The sequence below is a fragment of the Rana temporaria genome, chromosome 9 (genome assembly GCF_905171775.1).
Source record: "Rana temporaria chromosome 9, aRanTem1.1, whole genome shotgun sequence".
In the NCBI taxonomy this organism is placed as follows: Eukaryota; Metazoa; Chordata; class Amphibia; order Anura; family Ranidae; genus Rana; species Rana temporaria.
In genome coordinates this window covers 172,041,341-172,061,176 of record NC_053497.1, presented here as the reverse complement: position 1 = coordinate 172,061,176, position 19,836 = coordinate 172,041,341, and the positions used below count along the sequence as shown (strand labels likewise).

Sequence of the window (19,836 nt, the reverse complement as noted above, 5' to 3'; positions counted from 1 at the left end):
AGAAGGTGTAAGAGATCCTCACACACCCTAAAATCGCTAGTCTGGCATCTCTGTAGGTGAAATAAAAACAGACCAAATATTTTTTCATCTTCCTAGATCCTGTATTTGAGAGCTAATTGATATTTTTAATTGATAAAAAAAAACTTGGAGAATGCGGGCATCGATCCCGCTACCTCTCACATGCTAAGCGAGCGCTCTACCATTTGAGCTAATCCCCCTGATGAAAACAGATCAACACATAACAGGAAACCAGCAGAGGGCAGTGTGCTAAATCTGAGAAGGTTTTACTTGCAGAAGGTCCTGGGTTTGAGCCTCAGTGGAACCAGTATCTTTTTGAAACCCCATTTCTCTTTCGTTCATGGATGGACACAGCTCCAAATATTCTTGACAGTAGGGTTATGTTCCGTCTATCAGGAGAGGACTAGGCAGACATGTTGGACCAAGGAGAATGGTCACTACACCCGGATGTGTTTCAGCTACTTTGCCGGAGATGAGGCACGCCAGACACGGATCTCCTGGCTTCTCAACTCAATCGCATACCTCCCAACCTCCGGATTCTGCGGGAACTTCCCGCACATACTGCATCTTCCCGGGGTTAATTTTCCCGCACAGGAAGGAGAAGAAAAAAGCCTAAGGAGAGACATGCTGACCGGAGCGGTGTCTGGACTGCGGCAGCTGAAGTGAAGAGGAGAACCGACAGGCTGTGCACAGGTGAGAGACAACAACTTCATCAATCTGCGGCAACCCCCCCCCCTCAACAACTTAGATCCGCGGCAATCACCCCCCCTCCCACTCAACAACTTTGATCCGACTTCGATCCCCCCCCGCTCAACAAGAATGTCCCGCAGTGGATTTTTGAAATGTTGGGAGGTATGCAATCGGAAGTTATTGAGGTTTGTGGCCAGGTCAAAAGATCCCTGGGCGGACGCGACAGATGCGTTGGTTGCTTTGTGGGGTCAGTATTGGCTGATATATGCCTTTCCCCCGCTGAAGCTCCTTCCTCGTCTGCTTCGCAGGGTGGAGACCGAGGGGATCCTGGTGATTCTATTTGCTCCAGATTGGCCTGGGCGCCCTTGGTACGCTGACCTTGAACGCCTGGTGGCGGATGTCCCTTGGTGACTGCCAATGCGGGAGGACCTTCTGTTGCAAGGTCCTATTCTTCATCCTGATTTACAGTCGCTGGCTTTAACGGCATGGCTGTTGAAAGTCAGGTACTGAGGGACCGGGGTCTGTCTGACTTGGTAATTTCCACCATGCTGAGGGTCTTCTTCTAGGAATATCTATCATCATACGTGGAAGGCCTACATGCGTGAGGAGATGGAGTGGCGCCCACAGGCTTATTTGGTTTCCAGAATCCTGCTGTTTTTACAGCGTGGGGTGGATCAAAGTCTTGCCCTAAGCACCATAAAGGGGCAGATTTCAGCCTTGGCTGTTTTGTTTCAACGTCCCTTTGCTGCTCATCCACTGGTGAGAACGTTTGTGCAAGGGGTTCAACATGTGGCCCCTCCAGTTTGTCCACCTCTACTCCTGTGAGATTTGAATCTGGTGCTCTCGGCACTTCAGAAACCTTCTTTTGAGAATATCAGAGAGATTCCCCTTTTGACACTCTCTCAGAAGGTGGCCTTTCTGGTGGCCATTACATCAGTAAGGAGGGTTTCTGAATTGGCGGCCTTGTCTTGCAAGTCCCCCTACTTGATCCCCCACAAGGATAAGGCGGTGTTACGCCCGCAGCCTTCTTTTCTTCCAAAAGTTGTTTTGGCCTTTCATCTTAATGAGGACATAGTGCTTCCATCCCTGTGTCCTCGACCGTTGCATTCAAAAGAGGTTGCTGTACATTCCTTAGATGTTGTCCGAGCCCTGCGAGTATATCTCTCTGCTACGGCTCCGTTCCGGAGGTCAGACTCACTGTTTGTATCGGTGACTGGTCCACAGAAGGGTCTGGCGGGCTCGTCGGCCACCATCTCTCGGTGGATTAGACAGATCGTGATTCAGGCCTATACCCTACAGGGGTTTCCCTTTCCTGTGACGGCGCCATTAACCAGGGCGAATGGTGCTTCCTGGGCATTCTGACATCAAGCGTCTGTCTCACAGGTGTGCAAGGCGGCGACCTGGTCACCCGTTCACACATTCACTAAATCTTACAAGGTTGATGTACATGTATCTACAGATGCTTGCTTTGGCCGCAAAGTTTTGCAGGCGGCTGTTTAATGTTGCAACTCCTCCGCTGAGGAGCACTGTTTGTTTTTGGGTGGAAGTTGGTTTGCTTGCTGTGCCCAGCCCTTGTTTTTTTTACACTGCTTGGAGACATCCCTACTGTCAAGAATATTTGGAGCGGTGTCCATCCATGAACGAAAGAGAAAATAGGATTTTTGTACTCACCGTAAAATCTTTTTCTCTGAAGTTCATAGACGGACACAGCACCCACTCCTTTTTAAGTTTGTACTGCTTTTAGACGAACCGAGTCACTTACTGTAGGGTGAGTGGTTATGACCAGAGGGCCTGCCCTCTGGGCGGTGCTGTTTGGCTTTGCTGTATTACATGTTTTTTAACTATTTAACATGTCTGCCTAGTCCTCTCCTGATAGACGGAACATAACCCTACTGTCAAGAATATTTGGAGCTGTGTCCGTCCATGAACTTCAGAGAAAATGATTTTACAGTACAAAAATCATAATTTTTATTGACTGGTGTTGTTATTTACAAAGTCCAATTAAACAACTTTCCTGACGCCAACATGGCACTTTATGATATATCTCTACCCCTATATCCACCTACAGGACCTGTTTAGCTCTATAAAAGTCTGACTGAGAGCTACCTACCCCATTTGCATAGCAGGCCTTTGGGGTCTGGTATGAATTTTAAGGTGAACCCGGGGCCAAAATGTAAAAAAAAACGGCGTGGGGTCTCCCCCAAAATCTATACCAGACCCTTATCTGAACATGCACCCTGGCAGGTGAGGAAAGGGGGGAACCCCACGCCAAAATAAAAATAAAAAACGGCATGGGGTCCACTCAAAGTACCATCTGAGAATCTGGTTGGCCTCAACAAATGTTGAGCAGGCCATCAGGAAGGTTCCATAGTGTAGTGGTTATCACGTCTGCTTTACACGCAGAAGGTCCTGGGTTCGAGCCCCAGTGGAACCAGTATCTATTTTGAAACCACATTGTATTTTTATTGACTGCTCCTTTTGTTTGAAAAGTCCAATCAAAAGACTTTTACAACTCTTCCAGATCCAATTTTAATTTCAATTCCTTTAGCAGAGTGAGCTTTACCACCTTGTTAGATCACTTGACCATCAAGTCTCTGTGGCGCAATCGGTTAGCGCGTTCGGCTGTTAACCGAAAGGTTGGTGGTTCAAGCCCACCCAGGGACGGGAAGCTTTTACTTGTAAAGCAAACCTTACAAAAGTGTACAACCGTATTTCAGAGGAAATTTCTCTAAAGCTGCATTCACACCTCCGTGTCGTATTTTGCCGCGAGTGTGTAACTTTTTTTTTTTAACAAAGCCTTCCCATTGCTTTGTATGGCCGAACGCCAATGCAGCCTGAAAAAAAAGGGTCCAGGACTTTTTTTCAGGCGACAGGCGTACGGCGTCTATGAGATGTGAACCATCTCCATAGACAGCAATGGGAATTCTCCCCTCCAGCAGCACGAGCGTCCGGCGTTTTGTCGCGGAGGTGTGAATGGGCTCTAATATTAAAGCGTTTTTTCAGTCATATCTACAGTAAAACCTCGGATTACGAGCATAATTCATTCCAGAAGCATGCTTGTAATCCAAAGCCACGTGTATATAAAATAAAATTTCCCTATAAGAAATCATGTAAACTCAGATAATTCGTTCCACAACCATTTATTCCTAGGTCCTTCAGTCTATAGTCCATATAAAAAGATTATAGCAATGTTGGTTGTATGGTTGTGTGACCATAAAATGTCCATCCACAAATGGAAGCCTCCACAAGGGGATTAGAAGCAAATTCCAGCAGGAGCTCCAGAGTATAAAAAAGAAGAGAGGCGCCTCTAAGTGTAGCAATAAGTTGCTAAATGTTGTACCTTCATTAAATGTAACCATATTGCTACACTTAGAGGCTCCTCCCCTCTCTTTTATACTCAGTTGTGACATGACGCTACTCAAGACATCGCTTGTATATCAAACCACAATTTATTTAAAAATTTAGCTCGTCTTGCAAAACGCTCTCTAACCAAGTTACACTCAAACCAAGGTTTTACTGTATATACTAGTTATATATATATAGTGAGGGGGTTAGCCAGGGCCGTTTGAAGACATTTGGGGGCCCCAAGCACAAAAAAAACAAAAAACGGGGGGGGGGGGGGGGGGGGCTTGGGGGTGGTGGCTTACCTCTATCCTCCGCCTCACACGCACGCACACATCGGCATATGTTGGTGTCCGCACAGGGGCCCAGCAGGGAGGGCCCTTGCCGCATCGCTGCGTCCTCCTGCAGTCCGTACCATAACCGCGCGGTACAGGGGATTCAGTTTGCTGTTCCCGGGGCCGGACTGAAAGGAAGTGAACACTCCACTCAGTGTGTGCACTTCCTGTCAGTCCCGCCGGGAACAGGAACCTGAATCTCCTGTACCGCGCGGTTACGGTACACGGCCGACGGGACTGCAGGAGGACGCGGCGGTGCGGCAAGGGCCCTCCCTGCTGGGGCCCCAGGCAATTGCTTGCTTTGCCTGTCGGGTTCCGACGGGCCTGGGGTTAGCCCGTCAGCGGGTGTGTGTGACCCCCCTGGACGGGTTCAGCACACAAAAACAATTAGGCATAGCAGACGGTGGTAGGAGGAAAAAAAAAAAGTGCGGATTTTATTTGAACTATATACAAAACAAATGTGACAGAAACAAAAGAAATACAAAAAAAAAACCTGGTCTCTTGACCACTTACTAAACACATCGGTGTCCCTAACGCCTGGGTACAGCCTAGTGCTGCCCCAGTCCCTAACTCCCAGCTGGTTAGAGTTTTGGTAATAGTAGCCACACAGGCTTTGTCTCACCGCACAAAGATCACTCCCCAGACTATTCATACAGGTCTGGTTCCAGGTTGGAGCATCTCTCTGAGCATGCTGGGAGTTATTGTAGAGGACCTAACGAGCCCACCTGATACAGCTGGGCTCATCAAGTCCTCCCAGCACTCCCTCTAGAGGTACAAACTGGCCTGAACCTAGGAGATATATATAGGGCATCTTGGATGCAACCAGGGGATTTAACCTGCCTACTGTCACTATATATATATATATATATATATATATATATATATATATATATATATATATACACACACACACAGACTTCAGGTGGTGTATCAAAATATATATATATATATATATATATATATATATATATTTATTTATTTATTAGGGATGGGCTATCTGTTCGACTCGAACATTGCCTGTTTGCCGAACAAGTTGGGGTGTGCAGAGACTGTTCTAAACATGGTAAACGTGAGCTACTTTACAGGCATACTATACACATCCCCAGGTATGAAATTTAAAGGAATATATATATATATATTAGACGCTTCAGTCGTCTAGTGTATATCTATATATATAGTAATACACCACCTGAAGCGTATTATATATTGTACACCACCGAACGCACTGTATATATCGGCTACTGGTTTCCTGATAAGTCAGCACACTGCCCTCTGCTGGTTTCTTGCTATGTGCTGGTCACCATACATCAGGGGGATTAGCTCAAATGGTAGAGCGCTCGCTTAGCATGTGAGAGGTAGCGGGATCGATGCCCGCATTCTCCAATGTTTTTTTAATGGCAATATCATTGCTTCTCTAAAACAAATATTGACTTTATACTAATACAGCAGACAGTAAGTTTCAATAGCTGAAATTGAATATTCCAGATCCAATTTTAATTTCAATTCCCTTAGGAGAGTGAGCTTTACCTTGTTAGATCAAAAGCCCAAACACAAGTCTCTGTGGCGCAATCGGTTAGCGCGTTCGGCTGTTAACCGAAAGGTTGGTGGTTCAAGCCCACCCAGGGACGGGATGTTTTTACAAGCCAACCTTGCAAAAGTGTATACCTGTATTTCAGGGGAAATTTCTCTAATATTAAAGCGTTTTTTTAGTCTTATATAGATATAGATATATATATATACACACACATACAATGGCACCTCGGATTACGAGCATAATCCATTCCAGGAGAATGCTCGTAATCCAAAGCACTAGCATATCAAAGCGAGTTTCCCCATAGAAGTCAATGGAAAACGAAAATAATTTGTTCTGCATGGACCTCAATGGGATGCAATACCGAATGCGGCCAAAAGGCGGTGGGTGCCGGAAAGCCTTGGAAAACGGGCGAAAAGGCCCGAGGACACAACGGCTGACCTCGGAAAGGCTTCCTACCCGAGATTTGCCGAGGTCAGTCGTGCTGTCCTCTGGCCTTTCCGAACGGCGACGTTCGGCTCTGCTCGGGCGACCCCCCACCACAGGCCAAAGACAGTAGCGCACACCGCTTTAGTCCGAATCCTGCTCGTTTTTGCGAGACAACACTCGCAAACGAGTCACAATTTCTTTAAAATACAGTGCTCGTATTGCGAAACGCTTGTTAGACGCGTTACTCGCAATCCGAGGATCCACTTTATGTACAAATGTACAAAATATATATATAAAAAAAAAAACACACATACATACACACATGAATAGATACATACAGGTGAAACTCGAAAAATTTGAATATCGTACAAAAGTTCATTTATTTCACTAATGCAACTTAAAAAGGTGAAACTAATACAGTGGAACCTTGGATTACGAGCATAATCCTTTTCAGGGGAACGCTCGTAATCCAAAGCAGTCGCATATCAAAGCTAGTTTCCCCACAGAAGTCAATGGAAACTAAAATAATTAGTTCCGCATTGACTTCAATGGCATGCAATACCGCATGCGGTCAGAGGTGGGGTTGCACCTGGAGAGCCTCAGAAACTGCTGGAAAGGCCCGAGGACAGTTCAGCTGACCTCGGCAAACCTCGGAAAGACTCCGTTCACAAGCCTTTCTGAGGTCAGCCGAACTGTCCTCAGGCCTTTCCGAACTGCGACGATCGGCTGCAATCAGCGCCTTTCGGCTCCGGCGCCCCACCCAACCTTAGGACGAAAGCGGTACTGCACACTGCCTTGGCCTGAATCCTGATAGTTTTTGCGAGACAACACTCACAAACCGAGAAATACAGCTCTCGTATTGCGAAATGCTTGTTTACTGCGTTACTCGCAATCCAAGGTTCCACTGTATATGAGATAGACTCATTACATGCAAAGCAAGATAGTTCAAGCTGTGATTTGTCATAATTGTGATGATTATGGCTTACAGCTCATGAAAACCCCAAATCAACAATCTCCGAAAATTAGATTACATGCAATCAATAAAACAAGGATTGTACATACAATATCGGACCTCTGAAAAGTAGAAGCTTGCATATCTACTCAGTACTTGGTTTGGGCCCCTTTTGCAGCAATTACTGCCTCAATGCGGCGTTAAGGATGAGCTCTGGCGTGTTCGCATGCTACACGTGCAGAGCCCGCCAGGAAGTGTGCACGGCGCTGCGCTAATCACAGCCAGGGAGACATTGTCCCGATGTTCGGCTGCAGAGATCGGGAAATGTCTCCCTGGCTGTGATTAGCGCAGCGCCGTGCACACTTCCTGGCGGGCTCTGCACGTGTAGCATGCGAACACACCAGAGCTCATCCTTATGCGGCGTGGCATGAAAGCCATCAGCCTGTGGCACTGCTGAGGTGTTATGGAAGACTAAGATGCTTCAATAGCGGCCTTCAGCTCTTCTGCATTGTTGGAACTCATGTCTCATCTTTCACTTGGCAATGACCCATAGATTCTGTATGGGGTTCAGGTCAGGTGAATTTGCTGGCCAATCAAGCACAGTAATCCCACGGTCATTGAACCAGGTTTTGGTGCTTTTGGCAGTGTGGGGGAGGTGCCAAGTCCTGCTGGAAAATGAAGTCAGCATCCTCATAGAGCTCGTCTGCCGAAGGAAGCATGAAATGCTCCAAAATCTCCTGGTAGACGTCTGCGGTGACCCCGGATTTAATGAAGCACAGTGGACCAACATCAGCACATGACGTAGGGTGACCACGTGTCCCGGATTGCCCGGGACAGTCCCGCATTTTGATGGTCTGTCCCGGGCACCTTCATTCCAGTACAATACAGTGTCCCAGAATGAAACTGACACAGCTACCCCCGGGCCAATCTGATGCCCCAAAAAAGGCCACCACATCACCGCTTTACTCACTGACGGTACTTGCCCTGGCCGGGAATGCTGGGAGGAGCACAACCCCACGCCCCCTGCTTGTGAGTGGAGAAACCATAAATCCCGCCTCTTGTGTTCAATCACTGTGCTGTGATTCGTTAAAGCGCAAGCTGATTTTTTTGAAGGGGGGTGTCCCTGAATTGTAGTTTGGAAATGTGGTCACCCTAATGACACGGCTCCCCAAATCAACACAGACTGTGGAAACTTCACACTGGACTTCAAGCATCTTGCAGTGTGTGCCTCTCCATTCTTCCTCCATACTCCGTGTAGCGGCCCCATTGGCTTTGAGTAAATAACGAAAGGAGAGCTTCTGACGGGTGCAGTACTTTTATTTCTTTTGCCTCAAAGGTGTGCATTAAGGTTGAACACCACAGAGGTTAAAGCGGGGGTTCACCCTAAAAACAATTTTCTAACATTACATTGAGCTCAGTCTCGACATTGACAGTATGTCGATTTTGTTTTTGCTGTACATACCTCGTATAGCTATTTTCTTAGCCGGCTTCCGGGTAATGAATCCCGCGGTGGGCGTTCCTATGCAGTTAGGCCCCTTTCACATTGAGGAGTTTTTCAGGCGGTACAGCGCTAAAAATAGCGCTGCTATCCCGCCTGAAAAACTCCTTCACTGCAGACTCAATGTGAAAGCCCGAGGGCTTTCACACTGTCAGCAGCATCTTTGGAGCGGTGAGAGGAGCGGCATGTATACCGCTCCTTCCCATTGAAAACAATGGGAAACCGCGGCAATACCGCCCACAATGCGCCTCTATAGAGGCGCATTGCGGGCGGTATTAACCCTTTATCGGCCGCTAGCGGGGGTTAATACCGCACCGCTAGCGGCCGATTCCCGCGGCAATCCCGGCGGTATAGAGACGCTATTTTTAGCGGCGATATACCACCACCGCGGCTACAGGTCCAATGTGAAAGGGGCCTTAGTGATTGACTTGATGACAAAAACTACCCCCCCGTCGCATAAGGAGCGTCACAAGTTGCCGAATGAAGCCGAACGTCGAGTCGGCGCTATACGGCGCCTGCGCACCGACGTTCGGCTTCTTTCGGCAACTCGTGGCGCTCCTTATGCGACGGGGGGGTAGTTTTTGTCATCAAGTCAATCACTAACTGCTGCATAGGAATGCCCACTCAAACTGGATTCACTACCCGGAAGCCGGTGATCTGCCGTGCTGGTTCCAGGTATCCTGAAAGTTCCAGCGCATGCGCAAACTGATGCGCTGAGCTGGTTCCAGCTATCGGGAAAGTTCCTTCAAGCACTGCGCAGGTGCAAACTTGCTGACGGAAATCCCCGAACGGCGGCCGGCATCCAGGGCGACGTGGATTTTGAGGTAAGTGGCCAGTCGGCCTCGCTGCGCTCCGCCTCATGGCTTTTTTTTTTAACATCCTCCAATCCACGGAGATGTTAAAGAATGAGCCTGGATGCCGGGCGAGGTTCGGAGATTTCCGTCGGGAAGTTTGCACCTGCGCAGTCAGTGAAGGAACTTCCCCCATAGGGGAACATTGAGGACAAGTCACCGGCTAAGAAAATAGCTATACGAGGTATATACAGCAAAAAATAAATAAAATCGGCATACTGTCAATGTCGAGACTGAGCTCAATGTAATGTTAGAAAATAGTTTTTGGGGTGAACCCCTGCTTTAATCTTTTAAAGCGGGGGTTCACCCCAAAAAAAAATTGTTAACATTACATTCACCTGAGTTGTCATAATGACAATCGGCTGTTTTTTTTTTATTTTATCCCCGTACATACCGTATTTTCACCGCCGCCTCCGGGTATGTCTTCTGCGGGACTGGGCGTTCCTAATTGATTGACAGGCTTCCGACCGTCGCATACAGCGCGTCACGAGTTGCCGAAAGAAGCCGAACGTCGGTGCGGCTCTATACGGCGCCTGCGCACCGACGTTCGGCTACTTTCGGCAACTCGTGACACGCTGTATGCGACGGTCGGAAGCCTGTCAATCAATTAGGAACGCCCAGTCCCGCAGAAGACATACCTGGAAGCGGCGGTGAAAATACGGTATGTACGGGGATAAAATAAAATAAAAAAACAGCCGATTGTCATTATGACAACTCGGCTGAATGTAATGTTAACAATTTTTTTTTTTTGGGTGAACCTCCACTTTAACTCCTTAAACGGTCTAAGCACCAGAAGTACAGACTGCACCGGGAAAACTGTAATATATATACATATACATATGTAATATATATATATATATATATATATATATATATATAAATTAACATTAAACATCTAAAGAAATATGACTATACAAACATGTGGATTGTCTACAGCATATCTTTCAACTAACAGCATGGACACAATTTATGACTAAAAACATATATACTAACAATGACAAGGCACCTTTAATGCATTACCTCGCTACGCTTGCCAAGGGGTGCAAACTTTAATTTTAGAAAAACTTCCATGAACAATCTGCTGGCTAGCCTTTAAATACTGGAACATGAGGGCCTTCTTTTCTCTCAAACTAGAAGAAGCAGGAAGTGTCCGGTGATTAAAGGAGTCCCCAGGGGAACAAAAGTAAGGCGGAAAAGGTTCCACCTGTAGTCAGTGCAGAACAAAGATTTAGGCTGCATTCACGCCTGAGCGTCGGTCGTTTTTTCCGGCGTTTTGTCGCACGTATTCACGCTTATTTGCGCGTTTGCATACAGCGTCGTCCGACGTTTTTGTACTTTGACATTTTTTACTTTGGACAATAGGAAAAAAGATCATCTTTTCATCACTTCTTGCTATGTTGGTAGTTTTTTTTTATCTTCTGCCTGGGTGAAATGTTCTATTGATTAAAGCAAAAAAACGCCCGTAGCAAACACTCGTTGTCGCGCTAGTCACTTGAATCGAGCGTTTCCATTACTTTCTATGAAAAATAGAAACGCTCTTAAAAAACGACCAAACCGCCCGATACGCGCAACAAAAAAGGGTCCGGAACTTGTTTTGGGCTTCAGGCGTTCGGCTTCAGGCGTATTGGAGTAGAGATGTGAACCATCTCCATAGGCAGTAATGTATTTTTTCCCCTCTAGCGTTTTTGAGCGTCGCGCTTCAGGCGACAAAACGCTCAGGTGTGAATGCAGCCTGTGACAGGCGGACAGTTACACTCCGGCTCCTTGGTTTCCAAATGGGATGCAAAATTTGCTCTCATCAGAAAAGAGGACTTTGGACCCCTTTAGCCCAGGTAAGACGCTTCTGACGTTGTTTGTTTTTCAGGAGGCTTGACAAGAGGAATACGACATTTGAAGCCCATGTCCAGGATCCGTCTGTGTGAAGTGGCTCTTGATGCACTGACTCCAGCCTCAGTCCACAACACTTTTGAATGGCCTTTTCCTGACAATCCTCTCCAGGCTGCGCTCATCCCTGCTGCTTGTGCACCTTTTTCTTCCACACTTTTCCCTTCCGCATAACTTTCTATCAATGTGCTTTGATACAGCACTTTGCAACTTCTTTTGCCATTACCTTTTGAGACTTTCACCCCACTGTCAGGTCAGCAGTCTTTCCCATGATTGTGATTCCTACTGAACCAGACTATTTAAAGGCTCAGGAACCCTTTGCAGGTGTAATGGCTTAATTAGCTGATTAGAATGGGACATATTGAGCCTAGAATATTGCACCTTTTCACAATATTCTAATTTTCTGAGATTGTGGGTTTGGGGTTTTCATGAGCTGTAAGCCATAATCATCACAATTATGACAAATCACGGCTTGAACTATCTTGCTTTGCATGTAATGAGTCTATCTCATATATTAGTTTCATCTTTTAAGTTGCATTAGTGAAATAAATTAACTTTTGCACGATATTAAAATTTTTCAAGTTTCACCTGTGTGTGTATATATATATATATATATATATATATATATATATATATATATATATATAGGGCTTTTTCCAGCAGGAACACGGGGGAACGCAGTTCCAGCACCTCCAGATCTGAATGTATGTAATGGTGCTCGGAGGTGGGTAGAGGGTGGAACCAATGAATGGTGCTTGAAGGTGGGTAGGGGGTGGAACCAAGGAATAGTGCTCGGAGGTGGGTGGGGGGTGGAACCAAGGAATAGTGCTCGGAGGTGGGTGGGGGGTGGAACCAAGGAACAGTGCTCGGAGATGGGTAGGGGCGGAGAAAAGGAATGGTGCTCGGAGGTGGGGAGGGCTGGAACCAAAGAATGGTGCTCAGAGGTGGGTAGGGGGTGGAACCAAGAAATGGTGCTCAGAGGTGGGTAGGGGGTGAAACCAATGAATGGTGCTCAGAGGTGGGTAGGGGTGAAACCAATGAATGGTGCTCAGGGGTGGGTAGGGGGTGGAGCCAAGGAATAGTGCTGGGAGGTGGGTAGAACCAAGGAACTGTACTCAGAGATGGGTAGGGAGTGGAACCAAGGAATGGTGCTTGGGGGTGGGTAGGGGGTGGACACAAGAGGTGACAGAAGGAGGGAGTTCCTTCACCTATTCTCTGAGAAAAAAAGCCCTGCATATATATATATATATATATATATATATAATGTAGCGCCTGGCTACTTTCAGAGCCGGTGCTATTGTAAATTTAGAGGGAGTTCAGCGAGGTAGTTGGCTCTGAACCTGTTATTTGGTTACATTTTGGGCCTCTGTTCCAGTTTTGGCTGTACTGTTTTTGCATACTGTCGTTGTCTGGGGTTGTGTTCCCACCCCAGGCCGACAGGTGGCAGCAGCAGGGTCAAGTGCAGTTGAATATCTCTTCCCGGCAACCAATCAGGAGGGTGCATGCTGGAAAGGGGTATTTAAAGGGCAGACGCCATTGGTTCTAGGTCGCTTTGTTCCCGCCCTTGAGCTGGGCAGTCGTCCCATCACCCCCATGTGTGGCCCTCCTGACTGGGGTGTGCGTGTGTGTGTGTGTGTCGCAGTGTTCTAGATTGTGGATCCAGTAAGTCGACTGAGTCCCTATTTCGCCAAGTGTTCCTGGGCTGTCCGTCCAATTGGAGGAAGCTGACTGATGAGAAACCTGTCCGGGAGATACCGAGCACAAGGCCGGTGTTTCAGGAGAGGCCTGTCTATTCATCGGAGGACACTTTGGTTCTGAGATGCTGGACGTGGTTCGCCTGTCAGTTGCTAACTAAACCAAAAGCTATGTGAAGGAGAACCGGGTGCTAAATCCAGTCAAGAAGAATTTTGAACCGCAATTGTCTCCAATCTTAAGGAGGGTCTGCGGCAAAGACTAAGGCCGCGTAGACACGAAGACTGAAGGTCCGTTTCATCGGTCCAAACCGACCGTGTGTGGGCCCCATCGGTCAGTTATCCTTCGGTCCAAAAATGTAGAACTGGCTTTAAAATTCAACCGATGGACGCCTAAGCGATAGGTCAAAACCGATGGTTAGTACGCAAAAGCATCGGTTAAAAACCCGCGCATGCTCAGAATCAATGCTTGGAAGCATCGAACTTAATTTTTCTCAGCTTGTCATTGTGTTTTACGTCACCGCATTGGACCCCATTGTTTTTTTTAACGGATGGTGTGTAGGCACATCAGACCATCAGTCAGCTTCATCGGTTAACCAATTGGACCGTTCTCATCGAATGGACTGATCGTGTGTACAGGGCTTTAATCCTATCCATTCGATTGACATTCTGGTTGCCAGGCTGGTGAGAGAGGCCTGTCCAGGTGCACTACACCCACTCCGGCTGGAGTGGCGAAGTAAAGTTGTTGTGGAAAGCAGGACTGTTTTCCATATCCAGTTACACTTGAATCTGCTGTTTCCTATTTTGCTATCCCTTCACCCTTCTACTGCTTATCGTTTTTACCAGGCTGGGTAATAAAAGCACAGAAAAGACACCTGTTGTGTGGACATGGGCCCGGATTCAGATACATTATCGTATCTATCGGCGGGCGTAGCGTATCTCAGATACACTACGCCGCCGTAACTTAGGGCGCAATTTCCGTATTCAGAAAGAACTTGCGCCCTAAGTTACGGCGGCGTAGTGTAAATGTGTCGGCGTAAGCCCGCCTAATTCAAATTTGGCTGGTAGTCGGCATGTTTTATGTTAAACTATCATGACCCCACGTAATTGACGCTGTTTTCAAACGGCGCATGCGCCGTCCGTGGACGTATCCCAGTGCGCATGCTCGAAATCACGTTGCAAATAGTCAATGCTTTCGTCGTGAACGTAACTTACTTATAGCCCCATTCATGGACGCCTTACAACACTGTTCGTACGTTTCCGAAGTCCATACGGAACATGACTTACCCCTGCTTTATGAGGGGTAACTTTACACCGGAAAAAGCCTTATGTAAAAAAATGCGCCGGGCGGACGTACGTTTCTGAATCGGCGTATCTACCTAATTTACATATTCTACTCGTAAATATACGGAAGCGCTACCTAGCGGCCAGCGTAAATATGCAACTAAGATACAATGGTGTAAGACATTTACGCCGGTCGGATCTTAGGGAAATCTATGCATAACTGATTCTAGGAATCAGACGCATAGATACGACCCCGCACACTCAGAGTTACGACGGCGTATCTGGAGATATACGCCGTCGTAACTCGTATCTGAATACGGGCCATTGACTTTACTGCAGCTCTCATCCAGTACCCTAGACGGCAGAGATACAGAGGTAACGTGCCACCCAAAACAAACCAGCAGCTTCTTCGGGCGTAGTGCTACATATATATAGATACACCACCTGAAGTGTATTATATACTGTACACCGCCAAATCCATATTAATACACTGAATGCAGAGTATATATATACCGTATTTATTGGGGTATAGCGTGCTCCCGCGTATAGCGCGCACCCCTAAATTTGCCCAGAAATTCCTGTGAAAAAAAGATTTTTGTACTTACAGTTTGGTGTCGGGTCCGGCTTCGGGTGTCCTCTTCGTCGGGTCCGTCGTCCTTCTGCGGCGTCCTCGCTCGTTTCCCGCTTCGAATTTGAATACTGCGCCGGCATATACCGAGCGCAGGACACTCGCGTATAGTCGGCAATGCTCGAGTGTAGCCGAGACTGCCGACTATACACGAGTGTACTGCGCTCGGTATATGTCGGCGCAGTATTCAAACTCGGCGCGGGAAAGCGGGTATCGGCATATATCGCACACCCACGATTTTGCCCTGATTTTCAGGGCAAAATAGTGCGCGGTATACGCCGATAAATAGGGTATATATATATAAATACACCGCCTGAAGCATATTATATACTGTACACCACCGAATGCACTGTATATATCGGCTACTGGTTTCCTGATATGTCAGCACACTGTCCTCTGCTGGTTACTTGTTACGTGTTATTCAATATCCATGACGGGGGATTAGCTCAAATGGTAGAGCGCTCGCTTAGCATGTGAGAGGTAGCGGGATCGATGCCCGCATTCTCCAAGTTTTTTTTTTTTCATGGAAATATCATTGCTTCTCTAAATCAGATTGTTTTTATACTAATACACCAGACAGTACGTTTCAATAGCTGAAATTAAATATTCCAGATCCAATTTTAATTTCAATTCCCTTAGGAGAGTGAGCTTTACCTTGTTAGATCAAAAGCCCAAACACAAGTCTCTGTGGCGCAATCGGTTAGCGCGTTCGGCTGTTAACCGAAAGGTTGGTGGTTCAAGCCCACCCAGGGACGGGAAGCTTTTACTTAGATAGCCAACCTTGTAAAAGTGTATACCTGTATTTCAGGGGGAAATTTCTCTAATATTAAAGCATTTTTTCATATATATCAATATATTTACCATAGGTGTGCGCAGCCTATGGCATTAGGGTGTGCACCCCAAAGCTCAAATATATTTGCATGTGTATATACAGTATATTGATGGTGTCAGCAGAGCGGTGGACGGTGTCAGTAGGGCAGAGGACAGTGTCAGTAGTTTTTTATTTATTTTTTAATTATGTTAAGAGCCCCATTCGGGAGCTTTGGTAAAATATTGGGGGTATATTTCTGTGCATTACTGCATGTTTAACGCACTATATTCCAGTGTGTTACTGCACGTTTAATGCAGCATATTTCTGTGCATTACTGCACGTTTAAAGTAGTATATTTTGGTGTGTTATGTGCCTTTTAATGCTGTATTTTTCTGTGCGTTGGTGCCAGTTTAATGTAGTATTTTTCGGTACAATGTGCACCACACAGGGTGATTAGGGTGTGCATAGGACACACCCCCTTAAAGGAGCATTAACCAAAAAAAATTGGTTACCGTATTTATCGGCGTATATCGCGCACTTTTTTGCCCTGAAACTCAGGGCAAAATCGTGGGTGCGCGATATACGCCGATACCCGCGCCGAGTTTGAATGCCTGCGCCGCAATATACCGAGCGCAGTACACTCGGGTACATTCGGCCAGGCTCGGCTTTACTCGTAGTCACGCTCTGTGACGTTTATGCGCGAGAAGCCGAGCCTGGCCGAATATACGCGAGTGTACTGCGCTCGGTATACGTCGTCGGCGGCTTCAAACTGAGAACGGGAAGCAGGGATTCGCCATGAAGACAGCGCGGGAGGACACCACCGAAGCCGCAGACGGACGCCGGACCGGACGAGGCCGCCGATGGATGCCGGGCATGACACCAAAACTGTAAGTAGTAAAATGTAATAACATTTTTTTTTTTTTACAGGAAAAAGGGGTCAAAATTAGGGGTGTGTGCTATACGCCGGAGCGCGCAATACTCCGATAAATACAGTAATTAAATCCACAAGGGATTTTTTTTTTTTTAACACTACTATTCCTTTATATTGGCTTTTAAAAATTTACAAATGCAGCAATTTAGAATTTGTATGAAAGGTTTAGCGCTGGGAACAACCATATAGATCAGACCAAAATGAGGGACAAATGAGGAGGAAAGAGGGATGCAGGGACATTGCTCCAAATCAGGGACAGTCCCTCGAAATCAGGGACAGTTAGGAGCTATGTGAGACAAATGTGCAGGAGGTACATTGGTGGGGCGGATGAGAAAGCGGGTTACAGTGGTGGGGCAGATAAGAAGGTGATGAGCAGGGGAGTTACAGTGGTGGGACAGAAGAGGAGGTGGGTACAGCGGTGGGGCAGATCAGAAAGGAAGTGCATTGGTGGGACAGATGAGCAGGGGGGGGGGGGTTACAGTGGTGGGGCAGAAGAGCAGGGGGGTTACAGTGGTGGGGCAGAAGAGCAGGGGGGGGGTTACAGTGGTGGGGCAGAAGAGCAGGGGGGGTTTACAGTGGTGGGGCAGAAGAGCAGGGGGGGTTTACAGTGGTGGGGCAGAAGAGCAGGGGGGGTTTACAGTGGTGGGGCAGAAGAGCAGGGGGGGTTTACAGTGGTGGGGCAGAAGAGCAGGGGGGGGGTTTACAGTGGTGGGGCAGAAGAGCAGGGGGGGGGGTTTACAGTGGTGGGGCAGAAGAGCAGGAGATTACAGTGGTGGGGCAGAAGAGCAGGAGATTACAGTGGTGGGGCAGAAGAGCAGGAGATTACAGTGGTGGGGCAGAAGAGCAGGGGGGTTACAGTGGTGGGGCAGAAGAGCAGGGGGGTTACAGTGGTGGGGCAGAAGAGCAGGGGGTTACAGTGGTGGGGCAGAAGAGCAGATAAGTTCAGTGTCAGGACAGATGAGAAGATGGTTGAGCAGTGAGAAAGAAGAGCAGGGCAGTGGAGCAGATGTGCAGGGGGTTACAGTGGTGGGAAAAAAGAGCAAGGTGATAAAGTGGTGGGGCAGATGTACAGGGGATTACAGTGGTGGGGCTAGGGTGCCCACGTGTTCCAGGTTTGCCCAGGACTGTCCCGCATTTGACATGCCTGTCCTGGGCACCTTCATTCCCGGGACAATACAATGTCCCGGATTGAAATAGAGGACACAGCCACCCCCTACTAACTAATAATTACATTTCCGGAAAAATAAATTTCCTTTAGAAACGTCATTTTGTGCAGAGACTGTTCTAAACACTGGGAAGCATGAGCTACTTTACAGGCATACTATACACACCCCCCAGGTACGAAATTTAAAGATATATATATATATATCTCTCTATATTAGATTAGGTGCTTCAAGCGTTATAGAGATATATATATATATATATATTCTACTTGCCGACCAGCCGCCGTCATTCTACGGCGGCAGGTCGGCTCTCCTGGGCGAGAGCCCGTACAATAACGATCGCCACCGGGCACCCGCAATCGCTCGTTACAGAGCGAGGACTGGGAGCTGTGTGTGTAAACACACAGCTCCCGGTCCTGTCAGGGGGAGAAATGCCTGACCGTCTGTTCATACAATGTATGAACAGCGATCAGTCATTTCCCCTAGTGAGCCAACCCCCCCTACAGTTAGAACACATCCAGGTAACATACTTAACCCCTTCCTCGCCCCCTAGTGTTAACCCCTTCCCTGCCAGTGGCATTTTTCTAGTAATCCAATGTTTATATAGCACTGATCTTTATAAAAATGCCAATGGTCCCAAAAATGTGTCCGAAATGTCCGCCATAATGTCGCAGTACCGAAAAAAAAACGCTGATCGCCGCCATTACTAGTAAAAAAAATATATTAATAAAAATGCCATAAAACTACCCCCCATTTTGTAAACGCTATAACTTTTGCGCAAACCAATCAATAAACGTTTATTGCGATTTTTTTTACGAAAAATATGTAGAAGAATACGTATCGGCCTAAACTGAGGAGAAAAAAAAATGTTTTTTTATATTTTTTGGGGGGATATTTATTATAGCAAAAAGTAAAAAATATAAATTTTTTTTCAAAATTGTCGCTCTATTTTTGTTTATAGCGCAAACAACTAAAAACCACAGAGGTGATGAAATACCACCAAAAGAAAGCTCTATTTGTGGGGGAAAAAAGGACGTCGATTTTGTTTAGGCGCCACATCCGCGCAATTCTCAGTTAAAGCGACGCAGTGCCGAATCGCAAAAAGTGCTCTGGTCTTTGGGCAGCAATATGGTCCGGGGGTTAAGTGGTTAATACACCACCTGAAGCGTATTATATACTGTACACCACCGAATGCACTGTATGTATCGGCTACTGGTTTCCTGATAAGTCAGCACACTGCCCTCTGCTGGTTTCTTGTTATGTGTTGATTAGCATACATCAGGGGGATTAGCTCAAATGGTAGAGCGCTCGCTTAGCATGTGAGAGGTAGCGGGATCGATGCCCGCATTCTCCAATTTTTTTTTTTTTTATGGAAATATCATTGCTTCTCTAAAACAAAGATTGTTTTTATACTAATACAGCAAGTTTAAACAGCTGAAATAAAATGTGCGCTGATCTTAATGATCTTCTTGGTGATCTAGGTAACTTGTGTACGGTCACAGTGGGACGGAACTGGGAGTCGGCTCTATACGGCGCCTGCGCACCGACTAGGAACCGTGTAGAGCTGACTGCGCAGGCGCCGTATAGAGCCGTCTCGCAGTTCGGCTATTTTCGGAAACTCGTGACGCGCCTTATCCGCCTTTTTTTTTTTAGGTGTAATCTACATTTTTAAGCAAAATTTTGTTTTTGATGGAACCTCCACTTTAAGCCTCAGAGAGAAAAAGTGTTAAATAACTCAAAGTGAGAGAACAGATACTGAAGAAATATAGCTAGCATTTTATGTAAAATGACAAAACTG

At 46.8% G+C, this 19,836-nt stretch overlaps 4 non-coding genes across 4 annotated transcripts; all 4 read left to right on the top strand.

Moving 5' to 3' along the window:
- Positions 1 to 3,069: 3,069 nt before the first annotated feature.
- Positions 3,070 to 3,142, top strand: TRNAV-UAC. The gene has a single exon. It is a non-coding gene; the product is annotated as a tRNA-Val (tRNA).
- A 156-nt stretch (positions 3,143 to 3,298) lies between these two features.
- Positions 3,299 to 3,372, top strand: TRNAN-GUU. Its single transcript has one exon. It is a non-coding gene; the product is annotated as a tRNA-Asn (tRNA).
- Positions 3,373 to 5,939: 2,567 nt separating this feature from the next.
- On the top strand, positions 5,940 to 6,013 carry TRNAN-GUU. Its single transcript has one exon. It is a non-coding gene; the product is annotated as a tRNA-Asn (tRNA).
- A 9,801-nt stretch (positions 6,014 to 15,814) lies between these two features.
- Positions 15,815 to 15,888, top strand: TRNAN-GUU. The gene has a single exon. It is a non-coding gene; the product is annotated as a tRNA-Asn (tRNA).
- Positions 15,889 to 19,836: the final 3,948 nt, after the last annotated feature.